Consider the following 8,700-nt stretch of genomic DNA (forward strand, 5'->3'; position numbering starts at 1 on the left):
TGAAGATATCCTAATCTCGATTTAAAAACCTTCGTTGGTTTCCTGAGTTGGATCATGCCTAAGGTTGTCCTGACTAGGACGTGTCCTCACCACTCCACTTTGGTCTTGCTTAGTTTTTGATCAACTAGATCGATTAAGACTTTCATATAACACTGAGTTAGAATAATAGATATAAAAGTGTTAGCAGCATTCAAGATTCGATGTTTTAGTCGACCGAAAACCATTCGGTCATACTTGCTTAGAGTTTACTCTTCTAAGACTTCTCACTACCTAGAGTTCACTCCCCTAGGATTTTTCTTTGTCAAAGCTCCAGTCTTCCAAATCCACTTAGACTTGCTAATCATTAGATAGACTACTCATCATTGTTAAGTCTCCAATCACTTTGACCACTTGGATTTGCTAGTCACTCGGTACGCTACCCATCATTACCAAATCTCTAGTTACTTTGACCCCCCTGGACTTATTAGTTACTAGGTAGACTATTCACCACTACCACTACAACAAAATACAGCATTAGAGATGGAATTAGAGACAGAAATATAGTTCTGTCTCTGATTAGAGACGGAAATATAGTTCCGTCTCTAATTAGAGACAGAACTATAATTCCATCTCTATTTTGGCCATTTTTAATTAAAAAAATGAATCCGTAAAGTTTAGCGACGGAAATAAATTATCCGTCTCTAAATAGAGACGGACATTTTGATTCTGTCTCTAATTAGAGACTAAATATCGCTATTTAGTAGCAAATTAAGCCCCATCATAAACGGATTAGAGATGGAACTATTAGTTCCGTCACTAAATAGCGACGGAACTATTAGTTCCGTCTCTAAATAGCGACGATTAGTTCCGTCGCTATATTCGCGATTTAGGACAGAAACCTCTTCTCGCGATTTAGGGCAGAACGCTCTTCTCCGATCCTTCTCCTCTATGCTTCCTCGCTCGTCTCCTTTGTTGGGGTTGCAAGGTTGCAAACATAGTCCGATATTGGAAACACATGGGAAAGATCATGGATTTATAAGAGAAAAGATATCTCCATTGGCATGAGGCCTTTTGGGGAGAGCCCAAGAGCAAAACCATGAGAGCTTAGTCTCAAAGTGGACAATATCATGTAATTGTGGAGATATCTAAATTTTTTTTGATCCAACAATTGGTATCAGAGCCCGGACTACCAGAAGGTTTAACCGCCGACTGTGCACAAGAACTATGGTTTAATTGAGCCATGTGGATATAATATTGACCTCGAACAAAGGAAGTGCGGGCTCCTATGTTCGGATCAAGAGGACCAGACACCAGGCAGGAAGTCCTAGTTGCGACTAGGCAAGGAAGTCCTAGTAGGTCGGGTGGACCGAGGGGCAGGAAGACATGGTGGGTCGATGATCGGACATGGGAAGCCTGTGGTCATTTGTTTGAGGAGGGGATTGTTGGGGTTGCAAGGTTGCAAACATAGTCCCATATTGGAAACACATGGGAAAGATCATGGATTTATAAGAGAAAAGATATCTCCATTGACATGAGGCCTTTTGGGGAGAGCCCAAGAGCAAAACCATGAGAGCATAGGCCCAAAGTGGACAATATCATGCAATTGTGGAGATATCTAAATTCTTTTCGATCCAACATCCTTCTCCTCTTCGCAGACCGCAGCGCATCTCCGCATACCGCATCCCTTTCATCTCCTCTCCGCAACGGCTCCTTCCCAATTATGTCTCGGTAAGTTCTGTCTCGGCTCCTTCCCTCGCAGCGGCTCGCCTCCTTCCTTCTCAGTTCCTGCTGTTAGGACCTTCGGATGGCTAGAGAGGGGGGGTGTGAATAGCCTCCTCTAAAACTCAATCAATTTTCTCACAAAACTTTGTTAGCACAGCGGAAATAAATAAAAAGAGAACTGATGCAAGGAAGGAAATCAACCACCACTAACAAAACGATGTACGAGGTTCGGGGATAACTTGCCCCTACTCCTCGGCGTGTCCGTAAGGTGGACGATCCCTTGATCTTTCTGTAGATCACACCCCGGACAAAATCCGGCTAAGTATTTCTCCTTCTTGGTGGAGTAACCTCTCCACAAAAGTCACAGAATAGATTTGAAAATAAAGCACAATGACTTACAGAGTTCAGTGGCTAAAGGATTGAGCAAATGAACTTACAGCCACGAAGCAAAATGCAAAGACAGAAGGAAGCCAAGAGCTCAACAGCACAGCCTCTTGCTTGATCGACAGAGAGTTTTTCCCAAAACCTTAGCAAACCTGTCTTCTTCCTTCTTCTTATTCTGCTTTCTCATTGTCCCGAATCACTGTCACCTGTGTCGAATCACTGCAACCAACTCAGGCGTCGCCAATCACTCTTCCTTCTCATCTGGTTCTCTGAACTCACACCAATACCATCCATGGTCTTCACTGGTGTCTCTGAGCTCGAACCAATGAGCAAGAGTCCAACTGATGCCAACTGATCGTAGCTTGCACTACTTGCGGTGAAACACAGCATAAAGGGCACTTGTTCTTATTCTTGATGGAGCTTAATTTAAAATTAAGCACTGGCACAATACTTGCAACATAACTCAAAATCTCACGGTGAAGATTTGATCGATGAATCGATCGCGAGAAATAGTAGAAGACAAACGACATCGTTGTGGATCGGTCATCGACCGATCCATAGCTCTGGACCGATCGGGACTCATCACGATCGATGCGGAGACTCGATCGATGCGTGGACGATCAACTGTCGTGGATCGGTCCACGGCCGATCCCCTGATTCGAGTCTTCATCGCTATTCTTGATCGGTCACGGGCCGATCGGATATACGAAGTCTTCTATGTGGTAGCGGTCGGTCCGCAGTTGATCGGATAACCCGAAAGCTTCAGTATGGGTTCGATCGGTCCACGACCGATCGAACTATAGCGAGACCCATATCGACAGCTTCGGTACACACTGTTCCCTTGGATCGGTCAGCGGACCGATCCATACCTGTGTAGTTTTAGAGCCTCTCATCCCTAAACCCTAACGTCTTCCCGGTCCGGAGGATGAGCTACCAAGCCCTCTCGCCTAGTCCGGAGAGCGAGCCGAGCCCTCTCGACTTCGTCCGATCCGGAGAGCGAGCTCACAGGCCCTCTCGACCTAGTCAGGAGAATGAGCTGAGCCCTCTCCGACTTCGTGCGGTCCAGAGAGCCCTCTCGGACCTGGCCGGAGAACGAGGTGCCGAGCCCTCTCCGACTTCGTCCAGGGAGAAGGAGCTACCGAGCCCTCTCTAACCTAGTCAGGAGGCAGTGCAGCCCTCTCCGACTTCATCCGGTCCGGAGCGAGCTCAGGGCCCTCTCGGCCTGGTCAGAGAACGAGTTGCAGGCCTCTCCGACTTAAATGCGGTCCGGAGAGCGAGAGCCCTCTCTGACCTAGTCCAAAGAACGAGCTGTCGAGCTCTCTCTGACTTTGCGTGCCAAGTATCCGTACTTGGACTTTTCCTCTCCACATGATCAACCTTGATCATTAATCAGTTTGAGTTTAGTTAATATCTGATACAAACTTAAATCAGTGTCAACATCAAAACAACAGCCAGGTCAGACTGTATCAACAATCTCCCCCTTTTTGTTGTTTGACAACACGATTTAAGTTTAGATCAGAAATGTTCTTATTTCCCTAATTTTAGAGGAATCAAGATCCTCCCCCAAGAGCCAAACTTTCATTTATCTCTAAACTTAGTTATTCTCTCCCCCTTTGTCAAACACCGAAAAGGTACGAATTAGGTAAGAAAATGTTAAAGGACTCCCCCTTAACCCATACTGTCTTTTTCTTAATCCTCCTAGAATGCCCTCTAAGTGTATTATAAGACAGTAATAAAGGAATAAGAGACATACAGGACATGGCATATGAACAGCATGTTAATAACAAATAAGAAGTGAAACATAGAGAAAAATAAGAAAATGAGCAGCAAAAATATATGAAGTCGGCAAGTATCCAGGTCAGACATAAATATCCAACAAACAACATCAAAAACATAGACAGTCAAAATGACATCAAAGAACAATATGTATCAATCAGCCTCCTCATCATGAGGAGCATCAGTATCATCAATGGGAGGAATGGGTCCCTGAGGTGGCATGCCGCTGCTCGAGGATGGATAGCCAGGGAAATCCTGCGGAGGTGGGTATCTGGTCATCCAATCCATAATCGCCTGATGTGTTGCCAGCTGCTGACTGCGTAAATCATCATAGCGCTGGTCAATCTGGACGCGCAGCCCGTGAAGCTCAGCAACTAGCAGCTCATCGTGTCGATCAAAGCGACTCTCCAGCTCAGCGATCTGCCAGCGCAGATCAGGAGGAGCAGCAACAGGAGCAGCTGCAACCTGTCGTGGAGGTCCCCGTGGTAACTCACCTAGAGCTCTCCCATCCTTCCACCGAACATCCCCATTTTGTCCTATGATGTCAGACTTGGAAAATGCCCGTTTCCCAAGTCTGCAATCCTGCCTGACCATCTTGACTATTCTACCCTTGGAGACATCAATCTGAAGGGTCTCGAGCCAATCTGTAATTATATGCCCGTAAGGCATATAAACAGTGAAGCTGTTTGGCTCGCTATAGGAGATTATCGAAGAGTAGATGCTGGACATAATGTCAAAGTCGAGACGCCGACGCAATCCATAAAGCATCAGGCAATGATACGGTCGGATCTCAGACAATGGTTTAGATGTGATAGGCAGAAGGCAGTTCGTGATAATTTTAAAAAGAATGTAATCTTGAGCAGACAATCTCAAGGCTGCAAAAGTAGGAAAATCAACGTCTAACTCATCAAGGCCACCTGGTCTAAGATGTCTGAAGAAATACTCATAAATAGAGTCAGGTGTGACATCAAAAGGTGAAGGCAAGGGATCTGGTAAATCAGGATATATTGAAAAGACATTTCCGGAACATCTCCGACAACCTAGATAGTCAAAGAAAGCTGAAAAACTGAAATCAAGAGTCTGCTTAGCAACTTTTGTTTTATAACTTACATCAGTAGTTTGATGAAGATTATTATAAAACTCAGATACTAAGTCATAGTTGATATCTCGTTCCAAATAAACAAGTGAATCAAGTTTGTAGTAGGCGATGATTTCTGACACGGTTGGACAAAATTCGTCCATAAATTTACGATCCACAGACCTACAAGGGAGTAATTTAAAGGTTCTTTGTTTAAAGGCTTCCTCAAAATGATGGTTTGGAAATCTCCCGGAGACAGATGGTTGAGATCGGGAGGGAGCCTTAGACTTAGACTTCTCAGGTGTCTTAGAGGTCCCCCCACCTACTTGTTTCTTCCTAAGGTGTAACAATGGGATATAATGGGGCAAGTAAGTGAGCACCGAAGCCACCAACACCCGAAATAATAAGCACAGATATGGTGAGAAAAGAAACTGAAATGTCAAGTTCTAGAGAAGAAGGGAGTTACCTTGGTGCCATTGAACTTTTGGCTAGAGCTTCGGATGGCTAGAGCTTCGGCTAGGGTTCCGGCGTGCAAAGAGAAGAGAAGAGGTGAGGTGTAGGGAAGAGTCGGCTAGGGCTTTAGCGTGAAAGGGGAAAAGAAAGGATCGGGAAGATTTAAGGGAGATGGGTGTACAGGTGAGGAATCTCCTGATCGGTCCCTGGACCGATCCAGGGACACCCTGATCGGTCTATAGACCGATCAGGAGACGATCAGCAGTCGCTGATCGGTCCCTGGATCGATCAGGGAACCTTCTGATCGGTCTGTAGACCGATCAGAAGGCACTCAGTAGCCCTCTGCGTACCAAATTGACCTGATCGGTCCCCAGACCGATCAGGGAACTACCTGATCGGTCTGTAGACCGATCAGAAACTGATCAGTAGCGGGCTCTCCGTGCCAGGCTGACTTGATCGGTCCCCGGACCGATCAGATTACCCAGAAGGGTGGAGAGATCGGTCCGTAGACCGATCAGTGTCTGATACTTAATTTTTTTTTCAGTAATTTCAGTAACTGAAATTCGTAGAGATGTACGATAATTCGTAGAAGTGTTTCCAGAAGAACTTCCAAGTTCAGTACCTAGAACCTGGAGAATCTACAAGCATAACTATTTCCTAAAAATTATGGCCTGAAATTTTTTATAGCTCGAAAATTTCAGACATTTAGAAAACAGGCAAGTTAAGGCCTGATAACTGAAATTTTCGACTTGTTATGTTCAGTTTCAAGTTTGTCAAAATATAACCAACTTGCTATCATTCTTTCAAGGACTTGTCCTAGTTTCAATCAAAATCATGAAAAGCATCGTTCAAATGTATCAAATAGTCCATCAACCAAAGTTACATAATTTCTAGGTTAAGGTCCAACCAAGTTTCCTTGGTTGGAATATATGAGTAAGATCTAGGAACCAAATACACATGAATTATGTAATGGTCTTCCCCATACTCAATTTATGTCTCTTCAACCTAATTATTCAAGGGATGCATGATACATTTTGAATAATTCGGCTGATCCTAGCATCTCACCCCATTTCTAGCAAACAAAAATAATTTGTTAAACCTTATAGTTTGTGTAAGATGTTCCCAAGTTACCCAAATTAATTTCCCAATTTCTCTTGTTGTTTTCATTGTCCTTATTGATCATGATGAGGTCCTAATGGCCTATTGAGCCAAACACATTCCCAATTCTCTTCTCAAATGACTAAATTCATTTTCCGGAAGAGGTTTGGTGAAAATATCGGCTAGGTTTGACTTTGACTCAACATATGTGAGTGCAATGTCTCCTCTAGCTACGTGATCTCTAATGAAGTGATGACGCACTTCAATATGTTTGGTCCTTGAATGATGGACTGGATTTTTTGTTAGGTTTATTGTGCTGATGTTGTCACACAACACTTGTACCCCCTTATACGAAAGTCCATAATCTTCTAGAGTGTGGATCATCCACAACAATTGTGACACACTCTCTCCCATGGCAATGTATTCAGCCTCGGTTATGGAGAGAGCAATGCAATGTTGCTTCCGACTTGACCAACTAACCAATGATGAACCTAGAAATTGGCAACCCCCACTAGTGCTTTTCCTATCCAATTTGCACCCAGCATAATCGGAGTCGGTATAGCCTATCAAGTCAAAAGACTCTGTACGAGGGTACCATAGACCTACTCGAATTGTGCCCTTAAAGATATCTCAGAATCCTTTTAACTGCAATTAAATGAGATTCCTTGGCACATACTTGATATCTAGCGCACATGCCCACAGCAAAAAGTATGTCCGGTCGACTAGCTGTGAGATATAGAAGACTACCAATCATGCTTCTATATTGCGTCAGATCAACTGGTTTTCCATTCTCATCATTGTCAAGGCGAGTGTTAGTCGCCATTGGAGTGGATACTTCTTTAGAGTCACTCATTTTGAATTTCTTGAGCATCTCTTGAGTGTATTTTGTTTGATGGACATAAATGCCATCTCGAGTTTGTTTGATTTCAAGTCCAAGGAAGAATGTCAATTCTCCCACTAGACTCATCTCAAACTCACTTTCCATGTGAGTGATAAATTCATTCAAATAGCCCTTGTTATTTGAGCCACAAATTATGTCATCGACATACATCTGGGCTACAAATATGTTTTCACCATCTCTACGCAGAAATAGTGTTGGGTCTATTTGACCTCTTACAAAACCCTTTTCTAGTAAGTAAGTTGATAACCTTTCGTACCATGCTCGAGGTGCTTGTTTAAGCCCATAAAGAGCTTTCTTGAGCTTGTACACGTGGTTTGGAGCTTCGGTATTCACAAACCCCGGTGGTTGTTCAACATACACCTCTTCTTTAATGAAACCATTTAAGAAGGCCGATTTAACGTCCATTTGATAGAGCTTGAAGCCTCTATGTGCAGCAAAAGCTAGCATTAACCGAATGGACTCTAATCGAGCCACGGGAGCATAAGTCTCATTATAATCGAGGCCTTCGACTTGACTATAGCCCTTGGCTACAAGTCTTGCCTTGTTTCTTACTACTTCTCCCTTTTGGTTTAACTTATTTTTGAAGACCCATTTGGTTCCAATAATGGTGGTCTTCTTAGGTCTAGGAACTAAGTCCCACACTTGGCTCCTTTCAAATTGACCTAACTCATCTTGCATAGCTATGATCCAATCAGGATCGTGCAATGCCTCATCAACTAATTTTGGTTCGATTTCTGAGATTAAGGTGACCTCATTAGACTCATTTCTAAAGAATGACCTAGTCCTAACCCCTTGTTGAATGTCTCCCACAATCTGGTCTTGGGGATGACTAGATGCTATCCTAGATTGCCTTGGTGTTGGCGGTGCTTCATGAGTGATCTCACTAGACACAGGCAAGGACTCAGTATCAGGTAAAGGATCAGACTGAACCCTCTCTTGCCTTTGCTCATCGTTATCAGAGTCAACTTCGATTCTTTCTATGTTTTGATCATTTAAACTTAGATTTCTAAGTTCAAATTGAATTTCTCCTATATCCCTTGATTGATCATTTGATTTAGGGATTTCTTCAAATGCTACATCCGAGGACTCTTCAATCAATTTAGTCCTATTGTTGTAGACTCGATAGGCTTTGCTGGTGAGAGAGTACCCGACTAGTATCCCTTCGTCAGCCTTAGCCGTGAACTTTCCAAGATGATCCTTGGTGTTCAAGATAAATACCTTACAACCAAACACCCTAAGATGTTTAATTGTAGGGGGTTTCCCAAACCAGAGTTCATGGGGAGTCTTTCCTAAAAACCAATGTATCAAG

Source organism: Zingiber officinale, chromosome 10B, assembly GCF_018446385.1.
Source record: "Zingiber officinale cultivar Zhangliang chromosome 10B, Zo_v1.1, whole genome shotgun sequence".
NCBI lineage: Eukaryota > Viridiplantae > Streptophyta > Magnoliopsida > Zingiberales > Zingiberaceae > Zingiber > Zingiber officinale.